Here is a 23,060-nt window from a genome sequence, read left to right as displayed (position 1 = left end):
ATAACTTTGGCTCATCAGAGCCAATACATTCTAATACTGTACGGAGCTCCTGCTCCGTACAGTATTAGAACGAAGTTTTATTCGAATCGACTTCAGATGTTTCATCCGAAGTCGATTCGCTCATCCCTAATGGGACCAACACCGCTGCCTTCAGCTGCCAAGCGCCCATGTTACAGGTCAGCCAGTGTCATAGGTACAAAACTGCTGACAGATGCCCTTTAAACATACTATAATACTATATAACAAAAAACATAAAAAACAAGAAACTATACTCTCTCTATATCTGAATATAGTAAAGGTATTACCGGTATAAAACTACCACATAGTAAATGTTACAAAGAGTAGTATGCTACACCACCCTGTCTACATCTATAAATATAGCATAGATATGATAATATTACTGTATAAATGAACGAGGGGGCACACTCAAGAGGGAAACACTGACTGGATGTATCAAGTTATTTAATGTATTAAAAATATATTAAAAACAAACCCTTAAAATACACATAAAACATACATCAAATGATAAAATATATGATATGCAGCAATAGCAAATATAAACAATATCTCCTTTGTGGTCAGTATAGCAGCCGACACACTGCTGTATGGGTAGACACAATGGTATCAGCAGTGTCCAAATTCCAATTGAGATGAATGTAGCAATTTTATAATAGATGGTATGGTATGGACGTCAGAATCGACAACTCTATATATAGATAGTGCTCCAATTAAAGAATATGGTGTGAATGTCAGGGTCGACAGCTCAAGTGTCCCGTACCTTTCCACAGATGAGGCACTATACCACTTAGGGTAATAATTCCGCGGCTTGTTTTGTGCCAATGTCCGGTACTCAAATTATGTAGAGATGCGTGTAACAACCTCCAAGTTACTCACAGTTTCTAGCCGCTGTAGTGTTCCAGTCTCCCCCTTCCTTGCTGCGTGACTGCAGCGTTGATCTCCCAGATGGCCGTGGCGTCCCACGTGACCTGGTCTCTTGGGTTCCGGGTTGGCGCTTGTATGACGTCACTACTATGCGGCAATAGCTTTGCGGCGGTAACTTTGATTGTGGAGGTAAATCGTTGAATCGCTGAACTTTGAAAGTATGCTAGTATATAGCTTTTGTTCTTCGCTTGGAATCCACGCACTCTGAATTGCCAGACGCGTTTCAGGGTCTTGCACCCCTTCCTCAGTGGCCACCGAGTGAGTGGATTCTCACTCCTTATGTATGGTGTTGACCCACCCATCATTAAGCTCTCTAGTGCTTATTTGAATATGTGGGATGGATTTCATTGCTGCTTTTCTTATTATGTTTAAAAAGAGAACATTAAAATAACACTAAAATTCATAAATATTATACCCAAATTTTCAATATATAGTACTACTTGTAAAAACAGCTTTGTGGATAAACTGCAAGGTCAATTTTAGGAAAACCGCATAAAAACGCATCAGTGTGAATTGCGTCTTGTATGCGGTTTTTATCCAACATTATAAAAACAGCTTTGTGGATAAACTGCAAGGTCAATTTTAGGAAAACCGCATAACAACCGCATCAGTGTAAATTGTGTTCTATATGCGGTTTTTTGATGTAATTTTTGTGTTTTTATACTCTGCTCATTGTATTTTTTTATAAAAAACTTTATATGGTGGGGTTATGATAATATTACTACATACTGTAAAACAACTAAAACGTTAAAAATAGGACTCCACCCCCACATAAGTGAATTGGACTGAGCCGCAATACCAGATACAGCCTATAGGTTACAGCGGCGCTGCTTCTAAAGAAAAAGTAGCAGACCCTGTTATCGCCATTGCCACATATGGGCATTTAGTTTTGAGATTCATTTTGCCAATGATGCCGAGCTTCAAACAGCTGAGCCGCATCAAGATTTCAAAAAACCTTTTATATATTAACCCTTTTACTCTCCTAGACCACCAGGGATGTTTATATTAACCCATTTATCACCTAGACCACCAAGGATGGGTTACTAGCCTCTAACTAACCACCCCTGTCCTTCTGAAATGTCAACATAAACCTGTACTAGTCTGGACAACCAAGGAAGTGACATTTCAACATCTTAAAGGGGTTGTCTGGGTTCAGAGCTGTACCCAGACTTACCCCCGTTTTCACCCCTCCGGCCCATCTGATATTAGCATCAGAGAATTTTATGCTCCGATGCTCTCCCTTGCCCTGTGCTGGATTGCTGTTTGTTTATTATTTTACACTGCTAGGCGGAGGCTTCTGCCTAGCAGAGTTGCCGGAGACATCACCGACACTGATGGGCGGGCTTTAGCGATGTCCTAGCCGTTTTACATGCTAAAGCCCGCCCATTAGTGGCGGTAACTTGACTGGGCTCACTGCTGGGCAGAAGCCTCCTCCTAGCAGTCCATACGCAGAGCCCGGTACATCACTGGATATCCTAAAAATGCCTTTTCCCTGCGAGATTCAGCGCAGGGCAAAGGAGAGCATCAGAGCATGAAATGCTCCAATGCTCATATCAGGGGGGCTGGTGGGGTGAAGATGGGGATATGTCAGGGTTCAGCTCTGAACCTGGACAACCCCTTTAACTAATCTAAGTGTGCTGAATCCGTAATACTATTGATAAACCTCCTCCGTTGCGTTACTCATCAAAATACAAAGGACGCCAGGTTTTGCCGCCCACGTGAGACCTATTCTACAGAGAGAAGCCAGTTCGTAACTCAATGTCAGCAATGACGGCTGACGCGTTTCAAGGCTCTACTGACAAGGTGTCTTCTATTTCAGGAAATGATGACGCTCAGATATAGTCAGCGCCCAACTAGAATCGAATGCGCTGTAGGTCTGTAAACTTCTCCCACAATAGTAAGTGGATTATTATCTCCGGCAGTGGGATAATTACATTACTCAGGCTTTTGTCAAATCAAAGAGGATGAGGCCGGGATAGAACTCGCAGCATTTGTGCCGAGGTCAGGAGCACTGATTCAGCAGCTGTCCATGAGACAGGGGCATTGTAGCAGTAATTAGGCCTCCTGATAGGACAGCATTGTCATTCATTATATTCCCATTCTGGTCGATATAATAGACTGCGGCTTAGGTCATCGCCTGATCAGCACTGTGGGGGAGCTGAGGGAACAGGCCACATGGATCGCAGCTACAGATACAGCATAATCGTCACATGGTGGAAAAAGTGGTGCTGACGCGTCATAGATATCTCTATACTGACAACCTGTCCGGACCTAGTCTTGCTCACAGCTGAGGGGTTGGTACAGGGAGCAGATGTCTTTCTAACTGCACTTATCTATACTGATAAGGTATATATCTATACTGTTACGGCACCTATAACCAGGGGTGCACCACCAATGAGGCCAGGGGCAAAAGGGGGGCAGCCGAAGGGCCATGGGCTGAAGGGAAGGGGTTAGGTTAAGAAATTTGCACTGGGAAGGAGGGGGGGGGGGGGGCGTTTCAGTTTTGACCTCAGCAGAAAGGCTAGGTGCACCCCTGCCTATAACCCTGCGGTATGTCTTTGGGCCGGATTCACATCTGCATTGTGAAATCTGGCACTGTAACCCGGGCAACATTTTTTTGTCCGGCCAAAAGTCGGCACATATGCCGGAAAGGAGACGTCGGATCCCATTACTAGGGCCGTCTTTAATATTGATTGGACCCTAGGCAAGAATTTACTTGGGCCCCCTGGATCCCGCCTTCCCACACCCTAGCATGTACTCACGTCCTCCACTACAACAGACACAAAAAAAATAATCCACACGCCTCGTAGAGTAGTAAACGTTAATAATGATGAGCGCCCACTAGAGGTGTTCCTTGGCAGAGACATGCTATAGACACCAGAACTACTACGTTTAGATGTTGTGGTTCTGGTGACTATAGTGTCCCTTAATATAGAGAAAAATTAGAATCAGTACAAAAGTATCAAATAAAATGGCTGTTTCATTATTCTAAAAATTAAAAAAGCACAACTTCTGACACAAATATATAGTATTTAGTATATAACAAACTTTTTTTTTTTTTTTACAATGTGCAGTTAGTACTGTACTACTAACCCCTCCATCCAGGGTGATACAGCGCCCCATACCTCTTATATCCAGTGACCTCTCCTTTGATGTAGATTTTCTCTTTCCTCATCTTCTCCATTCTGATCTTCAGACCAGACACAATTTTTCAGCCATTTCTCATCTTGCCCCAGTAGATGCCCTCTGTGTCCCCCATAATTTGCAAGCATAAAATACCCCTTAGTGCTCCCCATAGATAAGCCCATAGTACTCCTCTCTCCCCTTCCCAATAGTACCCACCATAATGTGCCCCAGTATAAAATGCCCCTATACAGAGCCCCCATATAAAATACCCCTTCTTTGTGGCCTCAGTAGAAGCCCCCATAGTGCCCCCAATAATGTGCCAGTAAGATGTGCTCCCATAGATGCCCCCCAATAATGTTTCAGTAACAAGTGCCCACATAGATGCCCCTAATCATGTGCCAGTAACAAGTACCCCCATAGATGCGCCAGTAACAAGTACCCCCATAGATCCCCAGCAATCATGTGCCAGTAACAAGTGCCCCCAATCATGTGCCAGTAACAAGTACCCCCGTAGATGCCCTCCAATCATGTGCCAGTAACAAGTACCCCCATAGATGCCCCCAATCATATGCCAATAACAAGTCCCCCATAGATGCCCCCCAATCATGTGCCAATAACAAGTGCCCCCATAGAGGTCCCCCAATCATGTGTCAGTAACAAGTGCCCCCATAGTTGTCCCCCAATCATGTGCCAGTAACAAGTGCCCCATAGATGCCCCCCAATCATTTGCCAGTAACAGGTGCCCCATAGATGCCCCCCAATCATGTGCCAGTAACAAATGCCCCATAGATGCCACCTAATCATGTGCCCCCATAGATGCCCCCCAATCATGTGCCAGTAAGTAGTACCATATAAAAAATAAACACTTATACTTACCTCTATCAGGCTGGCAGCGATGCAATGCAGGCCTCTTCCGGCCTGTGTCCCGCGCTGTACAGCTCAGGCAGCGCGATGACGTCATCGCGCCGCCTGCATCGGCCTCTGATAGGCTGCAGGCCCATAAACCACTATGGTCAATTCAGAACACATGCACGCTGGGACAAGCCGAGAGTGCATGTCTATGGGGCGGTCAGCAGGTAAAGCTATCAGTCAGGCCTCATGCACACGACAGTATTTTTTCACGGTCCGCAAAACGGGGTTCCGTTATTCCGTGATCCGTGTCCGTTTTTTCTTCCGTGATTTTTGGAGGATCACCAGACATGAAGGAAAGTTGAAAAAAAAGTCGTTTTGGTGTCCGCCTGGCCGTGCGGAGCCAAACGGATCCGTCCTGACTTACAATGCAAGTCAATGGAGACGGATCCGTTTGACGTTGACACAATATGGTGCAATTGCAAACGGATCCGTCCCCCATTGACTTTCAATGTAAAGTCAGGAGTCCGTATCGGAGTGAAAACTCAGCTCTGAAAAATCTGTATGCAGACGGATCTGCGGATCTGTCTGTGCTATAGTAGCCTACAGACTTTGATCACGGATGCGGATGTCAATCTTGTGTGCCTCCGTGTTTTTTCACAGACCCATTGACTTGAATGGGTCCGTGAACCGTTTTTCGTAAAAAAAAATAGGACAGGTCATATTTTTTTGACGGACAGGAAACACGAATCACGGACGCGGATGACAAACGGTGCATTTTCCGAGTTTTCAACGGACCCATTGAAAGTCAATGGGTCCGCAGAAAATCACGGAAAACGGAACAACGGACACGGATGCACACAACGGTCATTAGAGATAGAGATGAGCGAATTTCATGTTATGAAATTCTTTCACGCTTCGTTTGGTGGTAAAAGCAGAATTGCGTTCTAGATTCCGTTACCATGGACCATAACGCAATTCTATGACGGAATGCATAACGGAAACAGGACGGATTCGTTTTGCAGCCCATAGACTTCTATTATGACGGAATGAATAACAGAATGCCTCTAAAGGCATCCCATTATGCATTCCATCATAGAATTGCATTATGGTCCGTGGTAACGGAATCCATAACGCAATTCTGATTTTACCAGTAAACGAAGCGTGAAAGAATTTAAAAATATGAAATTTACTCATCTCTAACAGCGATCTAAGGTGTACGATCAGCTTAAGGCCGAGTTCACACGAACGTGTGTGACCCGTGCTCGTGCTGCGGCCCGCAAACAGCGGGCCGCAATGCACGATCGCCGGCCGTAGGTCAGCCGCATCGGATCGCGGACCCATTCACTTTAATGGGTCCGCGATCCCCCTGTTCCGCTAAAAGATAGGACATGTTCTATCTTTTTGCGGAACGGAGGTACGGGACGAAACCCCACGGAAGCACTCCGTAGTGCTTCCGAGGGGTCCCGTCCCGTGCGGCCGTTCCGCTATTCCGGATTTGCGGACCCATTGAAGTGAATGGGTCCGCATCCGTGAATCGGAATGCACACGGAACTGTGGCCGTGTATTGCGACCCGCGATTTGCGGGCCGCAATACGGCCACAGATCACACACGTTCGTGTGAACTAAGCCTAAAGGGGTTGCCCATTAAGACAACTTATCATCCCCTATCCATAATAAGTGTCTGATTAGTAGGGATCTAACCGCTGATCACGAAAACGGGGGCACATTCGCCCCAGTTTGAATGACGCAGCGGTCAAGCATGCTCACTGACGCTCCAGTCAGCTGTATGGGGCTGCCAGAGATAGCCGAGTACAAGTTTAATAGGCAATGGACGAGCATGCATGTCTGCCACACTATTCCTGTGATCGTGGGGGCCCTAGTGGTTGTATCCCCGCGGATCAGAGACTTAAGAAGTGGTCTTAATGGCCAGTAAGCTGACCATACACCTTAGATGGCTTTTGACTGAACACGTGTTTGGCTGACAGCTTTTCATAGACATGCACTCTCGGCTCGTCCAAGCATGCACCGTTCTTATGATTGGCAGGGGTCCCAGTGGTCCCATCAGAAACTTTAGTTGTCTTAACTGGCAATAAGCTAACCATACACCTTAAGGCCTCTTTCACACGACCGTTTTTTTTTTCCGTTTTGCGGGCCGTTTTTTGCGGTCCGTATACGGTCCGTATACGGAACCATTCATTTCAATGGTTCCGCAAAAAAAACGGAATGTACTCCGTGTGCATTCCGTTTCCGTATTTCCGTTTTTCCGTTCCGTTTAAAGATAGAACATGTCCTATATTTGGCCGCAAATCACGTTCCGTGGCTCCATTAAAGTCTATTGGTCCGCAAAAAAACGGAATGCATACGGAAATGCATCCGTATGTCTTCCGTATCCGTTCCGTTTTTTGCGGAACCATCTATTGAAAAAGTTATGCCCAGCCCAATTTTTTATATGAAATTACTGTATACTGTATTTGCCATACGGAAAAACGGAACGGAACAACGGAACGGAAACGGAACCACAACGGAAGCAAAAAACGGAACAACGGATCCGTGAAAAACGGACCGCAAAACACTGAAATGGACATACTGTCGTGTGAAAGAGGCCTAAGCCTCATGCAGACGTCCGTGGAACATAGCAACCAATGACACTGTGCGCTCCTGCAATGCCAGTCCGGTATCTCACGGACTATGTTACACGGACGTCTGCATGAGGCTTTAGATAGCTGTCAACTGAACCTCAATTTGTCTCACAGCTATTCACAGACATGCACTCTCGGCTTGTCCAAGCATGCGTGTGTTCTTCTGAATTGACCATCATGTTTCATGGATATGAGCCCAGTACAGTACAGACCTAATGCAGAGTTATATAGGTGCCATCCAGGTTCATTAGAAATGCAGCGACATCCCGTACTGCAGATGTCGCCAACCTGTGGCAAAACTACAACTCCCAACATACATCCGCCGTGTTGCAGTCTGCATGTGTGCACATTTATACCTAGCAGTGGGACTTGCTTACATGGTTACTTCATGAACAGCCGAGCACAGCAGGGGCACAGATCAGGGTATAGTTCAGGAACAGAGGCTCCTTTTTTCTCTCGCTGAGAATTTTTTTCCCCAAACCTTAAATGTGAGCAGTTTTGCGTGGTGTGTGTGTTGGACCTTGTCCCGTCCTGCCATGATTTCCTGTCTGGGTCTCGATCCCATGGCAACGGCAGGGTTCTGGCAGGGGATGCACAGTGAGGATATGACTGCGAGGGTTTATAAGGTATCTGCTATACTACGGTGAGACGTCTCAGGTGTGCACACCAAGGCTCCCCGGTGTAAGGGGCATCGGGGAAAAAGGGGTAATGCAGCGTCACTGCATGCCTCCCAAGTGTCCCTCTTTGATCCTTAAATGACCCTCTTTTTGTCCTGGGGAATAAATGCATAAATGTGCATCAATAAATGTACTAAATTGCTCCTTACTAAAGTGTCTGTATGGTTTCTACCTGTATATTAGACTAGAACTTCATTATTTTGTGCAATTTGGACCCTAAAATATCTATAATCTGATGATTTATGAGCTAATATTTAAATGGATATTGAAGCGGAAGAAAAAAATTGTCCCAGGGGCTCCACATTCTGTAAAAAATAAATAAATAAAGGAACTTACACTCACCGGACCGATCCCCAGCTGCTGCAGTTCTGATGGAGTCAGTAATTGAGCCTTGGGCGGAGTTAGAGGCGTGGCTTAGTATGAAGAAAACTACCGTGATGCGCGTCGCACATATTGTCCCTCTAACGCTGGGTTCACACCTGAGCGTTTCTCAAACGCGCGTTTTACGCGCGTTTTTGTCGCGCGTTTTTATGCGCGTTTTTTGTAATAGTAAACGCGCGTTTGACGCGCGTTTGTGTCATTGACTGCAGTGTCCTATGGCCACAAACGCGCGTCAAAACGCCCCAAAGAAGCTCAAGTACTTGTTTGAGCGTCGGGCGTTTTACAGCGCGTTCGTACGCGCTGTAAAACGCCCAGGTGTGAACCATTCCCATAGGGAAGCATTGGTTTTCATGTCTTAAGCGTTTTACAGCGCGTTTGAACGCGCTGTAAAACGCTCAGGTGTGAACCCAGCGTTAGCGATTTTCAAAAGTTAGGAGGTATGATCACTGGTACAGTGCACCTATAAAATACTGGGAAAATATGCCCTCAGGTGCCGACGCTGGTTGTATTAGGGGCCAATTCTGCTGTGACATCTTTACTACTCTGTAGAGTCTTAAAGGGGTTGTCCAGGATTAGAAAAACATGGCTGCTATCCTCCAAAAACACTGCCACACCTGTGCACCGGTTGTGTGGGGTATTGCAGCCACAGCTTCATTCAGATGAGCTGCAATACCATGCACAGCCCGTGGACAGGTGAGGCGCTGTTTCTGGAACAAAGCAGCCGTGTTTATCTCCCTTTTAAAGAAACTTTCCAGGCCAAACTGACGCCGCCCTATGTTATATCTAGGCCTGGGATGCGGGCCACAGGGATTCATAAAACAGCAAAGAAATGTGTTGTATTCTCACCCTTGCCAATTTTTGAAGCCACTGATGCAGGAGGGGAAAGGTTGTGGCACGCTCAGCCAGCACTTTTCAGCTCACAGTGATGCCCCCTTTACCAATGTGACCTGCCCGTCACGCCCCCTTTTCCTGTAGTCCCTTTTACTGCTTTTGTCCCACCCCCTCAGTGTGTATTTGGGGGCTAGGGCTGCATCTGATGACCCAAGTCCCAGCGCCACACACAATTAGGGCAGCTTTCCTGGCATCCAGAAGATTTGCTGACAGTTCCGGGGGATCCAGGAGGTCTCCCTTTTGCCAACTGTGTCATGGACCACCCCTCCAGCCCTGGGGGCTTCATTTATCAAAATGGTCTAAGATACAAACAGGCCTTGTTGCCCCTAACAACCGATCGCATTGAGGGCCACTAGTATCATTTTTTTCCCTTGAATGTTCCTTTAAGGTCTCTTTCGTGCCCCCTCCCCTTTTTTTTAATTTGTGAAACATACCTGTCTTTACTCAGAAACCATAGAAAAACGGATGCATTATATATATATATATATATATATAATGAAGAGAATCCGCAGCACTCCTTGAAGAAAAAAATGTGGTCTTTATTCACACATTAAAAATCGACTTTTGATATGTGTGAATAAAGACCACATTTTTTTCTTCAAGGAGTGCTGCGGATTCTCTTCATTGTTTCTTGTCCTGAGTCGAGGGACCACCGCGGGCACCCTGCTTTACTATTGAAGGGAGTGCTGCCAGATTTTCTTTATGTATATATATATATATATATATATATATATAGTCATTTATCAAACTTGTGTAAAGTAGAACTAGCTAAGTTATCCATAGCAACCAATCAGATTCCTCCTTTCATTTTCCAAAGGAGCAGTAAAAAATGAAAGGTGCAATCTGATTGGTTGCTATGGGCAACTCAGCCAGTTCTAATTTACACCTGTGTGTAATGACCCCAATAGACTTCTATAAAAAACAATGTATTTTTTTTTTTTTCTATTTTGCGTTCCTGTCCATCTTTTTAACTTGGTGGGAAAAGGGAGATGTCTGCGTCATTCCGTCCATCGCATTGGATGCATCGCAAGCTGGGGAAAAAAAAAAAATCAGTGGAGAGTAATAGGAGATTGCATGAATAGAATCCAGTAAATAAATAAATAAACAGATAAAATAAAATATTAAATAAATAATACCTCCCACTGACACACCCCTTGTCCAAAAAAAAGGCCAAAAATCCAACCAATCACAAGTCCCACAATCTAAACTTCACCTTTTTTGACTCTGGCTTTGTGAAAAAAAAAAAGGATCTAATATAAAACTTCAAACCAGTTTCATATTTTGGAATGGATCCACTTTCTAAAAAAAAAAAAAGAAAATGTGGTGTGGCAGCACCCCTAGACAATATTCGGCTCATTGGGTGAAGGTGGCCATAACTAGGTCGTGTGGCCCTTGATTTAAAGGGGTTCTCCAGGATTTTACTACTGATGACCTCAGGATAGATCATCAGTATGTGGTCGGTGGGTACCAATGACCGGCACCCACCACCGACCAGCTGTTTGAAGAGGCTGCTGTGCTCCGGTGACACAGTGCCATCCATTGCATAGTGGCAGTGTTTGGTATTGCAGCTCAGTCATCATTCTCTTGAATGGAACTGAGCTGCGCCTAGGCCACATGACCGATGAACTGGCCTAGGAAGAGGCTACTGCTGCTTCCTAGGCTGATGAAAGGACCCACGTGTGGAGAATATTTATATCTATAGGTCCAAACATTGAGAACCCAAAGGCACATGGTACAGATTTTGCATTGAGCCCAGGAACTTACGCCCAAGTGAATATGCCTTAGATGGTTTTCATCTATCGAATTCCACTAAGTGTGGAGGAAACTTTCCATATGTTAGAACCTTTGTGACATTTCCAGAGATAGACCCGCCGCGTCTGGCCGATGTCTGTAGCAGTCCTTGAAGCTTGACTTGTCTCGAGTCATTTGTCAAAACAAAACCTCTTTAATTCAGGGCAGACTAGTACGCTTCTGATAGACAAGGCCACATTTACAGTCTACAAAGGACTGGTGTCGACCATGATTCACAGCTGTCCACAACAGGAGAGACCTCAGCACTGCACAATATAAATCTACAGTATGTCCTCAGTCACAGTGCACATCTCATAAGCATGTTAGAAGTTGTAGTTGGAAAGCCACAGGCTGGAGGCCACTGACTACCTGAGACAACTGCCATGCAACGTATGGCTTGGGCACAGAAAAAGATCCTAAACTAAGACATTTTATTGACTCCAGGACAAGTTGTCACCTCCAAAATTGGTATGTAGAGTAGGTGCCCTGAAACACAACCATGCCTTTCTTGTGAAAATCCGATCATCTGAGAAATTCTTCATTTTATTTTTTCTTCTCCGTGCACTGTGGTCGGGGCCAATCCGATGCACCTTTGCTCCACCAGTAACTCTGCCCAACTGCCCCCTTCCTGCTTGATTGACAGTCCCTGAAATTTCAAAGTTGGTATTGATACCAGGAAAGCCAGGTTCAACGAATGGAGCGACCCCACCCAAGGTGTGCCGAAAACCTTATTTGCATAAAAATATGGAGATCCATGGCCATTTTTGGTCTCATATTGGTTGTGGTGAAATACATTGGGGGCCATGTTGGAATTCTTGTAACTATCATGCAATGTTTACTCCAGGTAAGTGAAGTAATCTAGCTCTCGCTTCAAGACGCAAAAGATACTGGGACCCTGGGCTCCCAACAGATCATGGACAACTTTCTTATGGAGTTTGTATGATCTTGTATTGAGGTGGGTTTCATACTACTACTCAGGTCAATAGACTTTCTGTGCAATTACCCTTAGAGGGTTATGTTTTTTTCCTGGTAATAGACATTAGATAAAAGTTTGTCAAGTCGGTTGGATTATCTGATGATCGTATGGGTATGGAGGCCTTCTGACTGTCCCAGTATGGGAGATGACAGTGGAAAGAGGCATTGTTTTTTGGGGGTTCCGGCTTCCTCGATCCTTTATTCCTGCTTTGGTCATTACTTGGAAAAGGCTCTTCTACATTCAAGGCTAGAGTCACTCAACTTCAGTGATTAGCTCCAGATAAATCAGTTCAACCTGAATCTACAAAGTCTAGGAAGGATCTTTTTACACTTTCTTACACCAACATCTGATGGAACAGCTGATAAGAGCAGATGCATTGGTGAGTAGCATGATAAGCCCACCAGCATGAGCCACCTCTACTTCCAACATCAAAGTAAACGAGAGGCCATTGACCTTTTCGGCTTCACTGGTGAGCACTGCCTCATTTCTCCCCCCATTTCACTAAGGTGCTAGAGGCTTGAACAGTCTTTTTTTAGAAGCCCAGCTATTGTAAGCCACCGCAATACATCATAGCTGTCAGCGCTGCTCCCAGGCCCCCTTATAGAGAATTAAAGAGCTCGCAGAGGATGGACCATCGAGGGTCGGAAAGAAGAAGTCTATTAGTTCAGGAGATACAATACTAAATCTTTTATTTGACACACAGTCATTTAGATTTTTTATTGTAATGTGAGCTTAAAAAAAATATGTCTGGGGTGATGGTCTAGCCCATACCTCAACTGTTCCATGTCTCCTTTTTCGCAAACCTACCACAAAAAAAAAGTCACAATGGCATTGGAAAAGTCACCAAACTGCAGTTTTGCTACTTTTTTTAAGCCAAAAAGAGTTATAGGGGAAATAATGCATTTCCCCCTTAGTTTTCCAAGTTTGTGGTAACAAATAACAGGCTTCTTCGTGAATTGTTCTTAACAGGGTTGTCCACTTTGTGCAATCTGTTTTTGTTAGAAACTTTCCATGACGGTAAATTTATCACAGAGTGTCCTGTAGATGGAACCGGCAACAATCAGCAATGAAAGAGCCAGCTACCAGGTGTTCAATTTCCCAGCAGCGCCACCCCAGTTTAAATGAAGCATTACATGGTGCTCATTGAAATCAATTGGCTGCTCAAGCAATGCATGGATAGGTAAGGTCCTCCAAAGCTTTTTGTGGCCATAATGGTTACACAGGTTTTATATGTACGCAGAGTGCGCTGGGTACGTTGTACCAAATTTATCCTTGCGCCAGAAAAGCAAATCTACGCCAGCTGTGGGTATAGTTTCTGACAGTATCTGATGTAAATTATAAACATATATAAAATGAAATGGAAGTAATATATTTTTGCCCCTCATGTCTCGTCCATGGGGTTCCTAGGAAGCTATGGTATGGCGCTACAGCACTGTAAACAGTGACATGGCAGAATGACCGTAGTAAAGAAGGACAAGGAGTAGCATCTTGGAAATCCTTAAAGGACACAATACATGTCACAGACAGGCCCAGCGGCACCTACATCAGTTATACGATATGAAGGTCCCATCAACCAGCTCCTTATAGCTCAGCTTCAAGAATATAAGGGTATGTTCGTACTCGTCAGATTTAATATATGCATTTCTGCAACCAAAAATCTGTTCCATGCATCTGAATGTTTCTCTAGAAGGTTGCAGAAATTTCTGCCAAAAATCTGTCGCATATAAACTCACCCTAAGGCCTCTTGCACACGACCATATGGCTTTTTTAGTATTTTGCGGTCCACAAAAAATGGATCCACATATGGATGACGTTTGTGTGCATTCCGTTATTTTCAGAACAAAACAGCTGGCCCCTGATAGAACAGTACTATCCCTGTCCGTTATGCGGACAATAATAGGACATGTTCTATCCTTGAACGGAACAGAAATACGGAAACGGAAGGCATACGGAGTACCTTCCGGTTTTTTGCGGATCGATTGAAATGAATGGTTACGTATACGGTACGCAAAAAACGGAACATAAAGTGAAAAAAAAAAAACTTTTGTGTGCAAGAGGCCTAAGGGGGACATTAGAAACAAGTACAGTAACACCTGATTTTTTTTAAGCTTTGAGTTAATTTTTAAGCTTTTCATGGTGCCTCTATTTGCATAATCGTAAATCATCTGCGGCATCGTAAATCATCTGCGGCAAAAATGTCTTCATATTGCAAGGTGTTTCTGATTATTTTTAATGATTTTTATTTTTTTTGCTGGACCCTCTGAATCAGTTAACTATCGTTATGTATGAGAGTTTAGAAAGGTCAGCAAACATATCAAGGAATTTGAAATTCAGATCAAGCAATTCAATGCATCGATTTTCTTAAAATTACCTTTTCAAAAACTGGAATCCCCAAAAATAAAATTTGTGATACAAAAAAGGTTAAATCGACATGAAAAAAACAACAACCTCATGATGAATATAATTGGTGAGCGCACTTGGTTGCGGCATCTACTCCTGATATACGTCCCTGGGACCTGCAGTCTTGGCTGAAGGATAATGAGGTCATCTCCGCCTGACTCAGTATTTTCTGTGGCCTCGGGCAGCAAACTTTGCTGGGAACCAGATGTAGAAAATAAAAATCACACACACAAAGATCCAGATGATTTCATCACTGAAAAGGGAAAGGGGACGAAACCACAGCCAGTGCCTTGTGGCAAAATCTCATAAACATGTGGCCCAAAAAATGAAAAACATTGAGAAAGGACTAATTATGTCCTACAGTCATCATAGACTGAAAGGAACATTGTCACCATGTCAAAAATCAATTGGGGCTCCCGGATAGTGAAGAAGCCGAGGTAGGATTTTCTTATTGCTCGTTGAAATTTTGTAGTTTATTTTGGTCCATACCATGGCTGAAGAATATGACTCTAGGAGGACAGGTCCATCCATCTAAATTTCTCTATGTGGTTGGGAAGGGACAGCAGGGCCAAATAGTTGTCTCTTCCTTCCCCCTGTAGAGTTCTCTCAGCCTTGGAGAAGACCTAGCCAGGCAAGGAGAAGTTTGAATAGGGTTCATGTTGGACTTTATTATGGTCCCATATATTCTCAAATTTCCATTGGTTTCATAGTCCCCTTTATATCCCTTCACTGGGCCAATCCTATTTAAAGGGGTTTTCCAGGCTCCTGATATTGATGGCCAATCCCCCAATAGGTTATTAAAGGAGTATTCCCATCTGAGACAATGGGTGCATATGGCTAGGATATGCCTCCATTGTCTGATAGAGACAATGGGGAGGTGGGACCCGCATCTACACCGGGAAAGGAGCAGGGAAGGTGACAGCCGGAGGCCCCCGGGTTAGGACCGCCATTCATAGTAGTGAAATGGAGCGTACCGCACTTGCGCGGCCACCGCTCTCATTTATTTCTATGGGGCCGACGGAAATAGCCGAGCTCGGCTATTTTTGGGGCCCCCATAGAAATTATTGGATGGTGGCTGTGCATGCGGAGTGCGCCCTTCACAACTTTCAGGGCTCCGTTCTCGGTGTAGGTGCGGGTCTCAGAGGTGGGACCTGCACCTATCAGACAACGAGGGCATATCCTAGTGATACAATGGAGTGTGGCGGAGCTCACCTGAATTACCACCAATGGAAGCCCGGAAAAAACGCTAGGAACCAGGCGTGGACGAAAGCAACAGAAGAAAAGTGATCCAGCTTCCAAGATGGCAGTAGTAATACGTGATAATCTTTATTTCATGGGTGTAGAATAAAATCCAACATGTACATCCATCATGACAGGATCAGAACCTGACGATCCGAAACGCGTAGATGTACATGTTGGATTTTATTCTGCACCCATGAAATAAAGATTATCACGTATTACTACTGCCATCTTGGAAGCTGGATCACTTTCTTCTATATCCTAGTGATATGCCCCCATTGTCTGAGATGGGAAAACCCCTTTAATATCCGATTGGTGGGGGTCCGATCAGCTGTTCTTGGAGCGGGAACTAGCACTGTGAATTGAACAGGAAGCACAGCGCCGTTTAATGTGTAGTGGCCGAACTGGGTACTGAAGCTCTGCTCCAATTCATTTCAATGGGAGCAAAGCTGCAGTAACCCGGCACAGCCACTACACTTTGAACGGCGCTGTGCTTCGTGTTCTATTCACAGCGCTAGTTCCAGCGGCGGAGGCTATAGGGAACAACTAATCGTTAGGGGTGCGGGGTGTCAGACTCTCACCGATGACATATTAATGATCTATTCTGAGAATAGCTTATCAATATTGGGAGCCTGGAAAATCCCATTGAAACTATGAGATACTCTACGTGTTTGTTGGCGCCATGACACTTGGTGAAGAGCCCCTGAACTCCCATCCAAGGTCATACAAAGGTGCATGCTATATGCTAAGCAGTCCAGCTTGACTGGTTGACAGGCTACTTGAGTACCCCTGAAGTACTGAGGGGGATGGGGAGATGTTCTGTGGATGCAGTAGCACCATAGGCCATTACCTAAGCCAAGCACCCAAGAGGTCAATCAGCACAGAATTTGGATCCAATTTAGGTCCATTATGAACATTTACTTTAAGAGCGAGGAGGCGCTGTCTGAAACCCCGAAGGAGGAATGGTAACATTAGAAAGTATTTTTTCATTTAAAAACTAGCTCCTTGGAACAAGCCTCCTGCTGATGTAGTGGAAAGTTGAGTGGTAGACTAAACTAATGTAAAACACGACAGACGCAAATCCGTCCTAGGACAAAGATGATCCAAAACACTACAAAAAATCTACTAAAATAAAATAAATGATAAAAATAATGTGTCCTCTCTCCTGACCTGTCTGATCCAGTAAATAATTACATTCATAATTATGAAATAACAATTCTGCATCAAATCCCATATTGTAATATTCCTCTGTTATTCCTTCTTAATAATGTCAAATACACTGACGACTGGGCGTCACTATTTTCCTTGTCCATGGGGTGCGTCCCTGGACTGTCAGTGTGCTACGAAAACGCCTCCAACTGGTAATGCTCAGTTGCAATTTACAGGAGGAGTAACAGAGAAACAGCACAGCACAGAGCTCTAAGAAAAGATGCTCCAGGGTTGTCCTCTGCATAGAACACAATTTATTACTACAATAGGCATGTTGGGTGACAGGTCTCCTTGTCTTAAAGGGGTTGTCCAGGGGTTTGATATTGATGGCCTATCCGCAGGATACATGACTAATATCAGATCAGTCCTGACACTCTGTCAATCAGCTGTACTGTTGTAGCTTCTGTGCTGGAACTACACAGCTCCATCCATAGTGTAGTGGACGGAACCGGTAAGTGCAGCGTTGTTCCCATTCACTTCAATTAGAGCAACGCTGCAGGAAAATCCTAAACAGCCCCTTTAGGGCTCATTCACACGACCGTTGGTGTCCCGTTCCCGTATTGCGGACTGCATTTGCAGATCCGCAATACACGGGCACCGTACCGTTGTCATTCCGCATCACGGATGCAGAAGTATTCATTTCAATGGGTCCACAAATCTGGAGATGCAGAACGGAAGCACAGAACGGAACACTAGTGAATGGGTCTGCGATCCCCATGTGCCTGCCCCACGGAAGGTGCCTGTGCATTGCGGACCGCAATTTGCGGTTCACAGCACGGGCATGGGACACCAAGAGCACCTGTCCCCTTTCCAGACATGTCGGTTTTAGTAACTACTTGCATTCCCCATGTAATAACAGTTCTGGAGCATCTGTTCTTATGACTCTATGGGGTGCCGTTACTTTATTATTCCTGCTAGAATTTACGAACTACCAGCAGTTTGCAGTGAAGGTCCGAATGGATGTTACCAGCTGAGGTTCTGTCCCTGCATAGTTTGACACTGGCAGCACTGATTGGACAGTGGCAGACTGTGCAGGGACAAACCCCAATGGGTAACGCCCAGGTGGACCCTTGTTGCAGACTGCTGACAATTCATTTATAAACTTCAAGTAGGAATAATAGAGGAATGGCACAAGATAGAGTCTTAAGAATAGGTGCGCCAGAGATGTTATAACGTGGGAAATAGTCCCTAAACCAGGAAAGGGGACAGGTCCTCTTTAAGGGTTAATTGTAACCGAATTTTGGACCAGTGTGAGGATTTCCCACAGATCTTTTATTGCTCTCTGGCTACTGGATCCTGATGACCAAAGCGCGGTTTTGCGTTTCAGGCTCCGAAATTCATCTGCATCCAAAAAAACTACTAATTGCTTCTATACAGTTCTCGTATGGTTTTGGATATAGTTCAGCCAACGCCCAGCCGGGGTTTTAAACATCTGGATTGAAGACCCGGCGTAACCAGCAGTCGGAGCAGCACGGAGTGATGTAAACAATTAACGAGCTGGGGGCGGCTCCAGGATAAAAGCACCAGGAGGGAAAGTGTTAAAATGTGTCTGAGCTGTGAACCTTCCCTAAGGAGCCGAGCACCAATATAAATCCAATATAATGGGAAATGGCTTCCAGGGGTCGTCCGGTTTAGAAAACCCATCTTAAAAACCCTATTGGGGAAATACAGGTTCATAGAGGGGGTGTCCCGTTCAGGACCTTCATCAGGTGCAGCGAAAAGCTGATAAAGCTGCTAAAAAGAGTGTCCTGCTCTGTAGGACTAAAGCATACCCAGAACAAATCAACCGGTAATGTACTTTCTTTAACCGTTTGAAATGAAAAACTCAATAAAAACTATTGAAACAGAAAAGGAAGAGGGACACTGAGTTCGGCAACTTTTTTCCACATTAGGCCACGCCTCTAACTCCGCCCAAAATATAACTAAACACCTAATCCCACCCAGTCCCCTAAATGCCCCCATATAATAATTATTCCCCCTTTATGCCACCACACAGCAGTTATGTCAACATTGTGCCCCCTCACAGTAGTTATGCCCAGATATGTGCCTCCTTCACGGTAGTTATGGCCAGATATGTGCCTCCTTCACGGTAGTTATGGCCAGATATGTGCCCCCTCACAGTAGCGATGTTGAGATATGTCCCTTTTTTACAGTAGTTATGGCCAGATATATGCAACCTCACAGTAATTATGCCCAGATATGTGCCCCCTCTTAGTAGTTATGGCCAGATAGGTGCGCAGTCACAATAGTTATGGCCAGATATGTGCCCCCTCACAGTAATATGCCCAGATATATGCCCCCTCACAGGAGTTATGCCCAGATATATGCCCCCTCACAGGAGTTATGCTCAGATATGTGCCCCATCACAGTAGTTATGGCCAGATATGTGCCCCCTTACAGTAATATACCCAGTAAAGTGCCCTCTGACGGCAATATGCCCAGCTGTGCTCCCTGACAGTAATATGCCCAGTAAAGTGCCCCTTGACAGTAATATGCCCAGTAAAGTGCCCCTTGACAGTAATATGCCCAGTAAAGTGCCCCTTGACAGTAATATGCCCAGTAAAGTGCCCTCTGACGGCAATATGCCCAGCTGTGCTCCCTAATATGCCCAGTAAAGTGCCCCTTGACAGTAATATGCCCAGTAAAGTGCTCCCTTCACGGGCAGTAAAAAATAAATATAAATAAACTCCACATACTCACCTCGTTCCCCAGCAGCAGGAGGATACACGCAGCTCGCAGCTGATTGCGGACAAGAATAGGGCATGCTCTATATTTTTTTGCGGGCCCGTGGAACTGAACTATGGATGCGGACAGCATCTTTTGCGGCCCCATTGAAATGAATGGGTCCGTGCCCATTCTGCAAAATTGCGGAACACATGCAGAGACAGAATTACGGACATGTGAATGGACCCTAAATATAGTAGTATCGCCTTAGAGGGGTATTACTGGAATGCTACAAAGGAAACCGATAACTGGGCAGATTGATTAAAACCGTGCAAAAATTCAATAAAGATTTATCTGAAACATCTAAAAGAAAAATTGTCTTTGTTGCCCATAGCAACCAATCACAGTGCAGCTTTCATTTTACCACAGCAGTTTAAGAAATGACAGCTGAGCCCTGATTGGTTTCTATGGGCAACAAAGACAGTTTGATCGGCGTGGCCCATTATTTGTTGCCAGGCCTTGTCCGGGCCTCATGTCATACGTACCCCTCCCCCCATGATACAGTTTGCCTAGAGTATCCCTTTAATTAAAGCCAGCTTTGTACGCCACCTGTGTTTACTCACAACCATATAGATGAAATCCAATCCGTAGGCCTGTCCTTTTTGGATCTTGTCTTTGTAAAACACATCACAGGACTACGTAAAAACCATTGTTTTTCTGGGTCCAAATAAGAGGCGAGGCGTGAGGAACATAGTGCCTCATGCCTCTGTACTGTAGGCCGCATCCTGAGAATTTCACTTCAGGTTTATAAATAAGCTGCAACTGAACACACACAGGGCACAGACGCCGAGTCCGGTCTGTTTATACAGGTGTATGACGGCCATTCACATCCATCCTCCATGCAGTCTTCATAGGGGCGTCCTACAGAAGAAGGGAATGCTGCCTTAACTTGTCTTCTCCATTCTCATCGCCCTAAAGACTCGCTACCCGGAGAACCGGCACCTTCCAAGCACTGCGACAGGTCTCGAGGGGCCATACGATATTCACTTAGATGATTAGGGAATTGCTATTTATGCAATTTCCTCATATAAGACTTAAAATGGCTCCAGTGGGGGAGAACCTGCAGCCTGCAGAGCTAGTAATACTGGCTCAATGGTCAGTGGTAACACCCCTACATACCAGTGGCTGTATGACTACAACTCTCAGCGAGGGTGCAAGCTGAGAGTTGTAGTTACACTACAGCTGGCCTTGCCAGAGGTGATTCCTAAACTACTTACCAGTGGATTTCCAGCTGTTGCAAAATTACAACTCCCAGCATGTTCCATTCACTTCTATGAGAGTTCATAGAACAGCACAGCAAGAGTGCATCCTGGGAGTTGTAGTTACACTACAGCTAGAGTGATGGAGGTTGTTAATCCCTGAACTACACACCAGTGGCTCTCCAGCTGTTGCAAAACTATAACTCCCAGCATGCTCCATTCACTTCTATAGGAGTTTCTAGAACAGCCAAGCAAGTATGCATGCTGGGAGTTGTAGTTACACTACAGCTAGAGTGATGGAGGCTGTTGATCCCTGAACTACACACCAGTGGCTCTCCAGCTGTTGCAAAACTATAACTCCCAGCATGCTCCATTCACTTCTATAGGAGTTTCTAGAACAGCCAAGCAAGTATGCATGCTGGGAGTTATAGTTTGACCACAGCTGAGGTGTCGGAGGTTGGTGATCCATAATTTTCACACCACTGACTCGCCAACTACAACTCCCAGCATCCTGGGATGGATAGTTTTGCAACATCTGGAGAGCTATAGGTTTGAAATCATAGGAACAGAGAAAACTCGAAAAATAAGGCCTCTTGCACACGGCAGTATGTATTTTGCGATCCGCAAAAAACGGATCGGCAAAAAATACGGATGACATCCGTGTGCATTCCGTATTTTGCGGAACAGAACAGCTGGCTCCTAATAGAACAGTACTATCCTTGTCCATAATGCGGACAATAATAGGACATGTTCTATTTTTTTGCGGAACGGAAATATGGAAACGGAATGCATATTTGCGGACCCACTGAAATTAATGGTTCCGTATACGGTCCGGAAAAAATAAAAACGAAACGGAAACGGAATGAAAATACGTCCGTGTGCAAGAGGCCTAAGGCAGAAAATCTGAACCAAGCTGGCCTGCTCAGTAGTAGTGCCAGGGGCTTCCTTACTCCAGTCTACAGGTAACATATGCAGTCCGCTGGGCATACAAAGGGATGGGGCACAGCGAGGTTGGCAGGGTGAGAGGAGATGCCGCAGTCCCCATATGTCACGCACACAATGCACCCGTCTGCTTATGAAATGTCTCATGTCACCTCTGTCCCAATCGGGTCTCGCTATTTGCATACATCAATATTCAAACACATTCAATGCATCTGGGGATGGAGATAATAACATTTATTGGAGCCGGGGAGTCTATAATAAGATGCAAGGCTGATAATTAATTCCAGTCTATTATAATCCTCATTTGTGTACACAGCAAGTGCCAGACACTCCATTCATTAGATATGATTGGCAGTCTGGAGGTGACTTTTTTAAGAGCTACCTTGAGATAATCTACAGAAGAGGGAGGCTAGAGCCACCCTACGACTTGTATCAGAATACGTCATTGGTAAGAGGGTCTTCCAACATAAAACTTTTCAGTAACTTTTTTTTCTGAAGTTGCAGTCCATTAGAAGTCAAAGATAATGTTGCAAGATTGTTCAAAACGTATGATATTTACATAAGTATTGTGTGAAAGTTGCAGGCGGACGCATTTGGTAACGGCTCATCTGAGGAGACCTATTTTCCCCCCATACACATGCATGCTCATTTTTGCATCTACACTCAATCTGGAGAGGTGAGCGAGCCACTGCCAGATCCTCTGGTGCTGGCCCTTCTCCTATAACAGCCAAAGGATCAGACACTGAAATTCAACATTGACATCGTTAGTTGGAGAGAGGGTTGGCACACCTTGTACACATCAGATAGTCAGCCAGTCCTGCCAAAATCGACAGGTTCGGCAGGGTATGGCCATCATGTAGACTTGACCTATATGCTCCCCCTCTAGTGAAGTTAACCAACATTGGACTTCTAATACAAGGAACTTCTGTTCTCAGGGGAAGAGCTGAAAAAGCCACTGGTGTGTAGCATGTACTATGAGTGACATCTCCACCCCACCGTGTTCACATGCCCCACTGCTATCCAAACATCTCACGCCAGCAGCCGCAGCTTGTAGAAGGGTCTGCCCAAAAGA

General features: G+C 45.0%; 1 protein-coding gene across 1 annotated transcript in view; it reads right to left on the bottom strand.

Annotated features, from left to right (window-relative positions):
• ABTB2 (ankyrin repeat and BTB domain containing 2) overlaps window positions 1-23,060 on the bottom strand; it is an 86,107-nt gene that overhangs the window by 61,688 nt on the left and 1,359 nt on the right. The gene's annotated exons all lie outside the window — the stretch shown is intronic.

This window comes from Bufo gargarizans, chromosome 10, assembly GCF_014858855.1.
Source record: "Bufo gargarizans isolate SCDJY-AF-19 chromosome 10, ASM1485885v1, whole genome shotgun sequence".
In the NCBI taxonomy this organism is placed as follows: Eukaryota; Metazoa; Chordata; class Amphibia; order Anura; family Bufonidae; genus Bufo; species Bufo gargarizans.
Note: the sequence above shows the minus strand (reverse complement) of the source record. Positions and strands in the feature narration are given on the sequence as shown.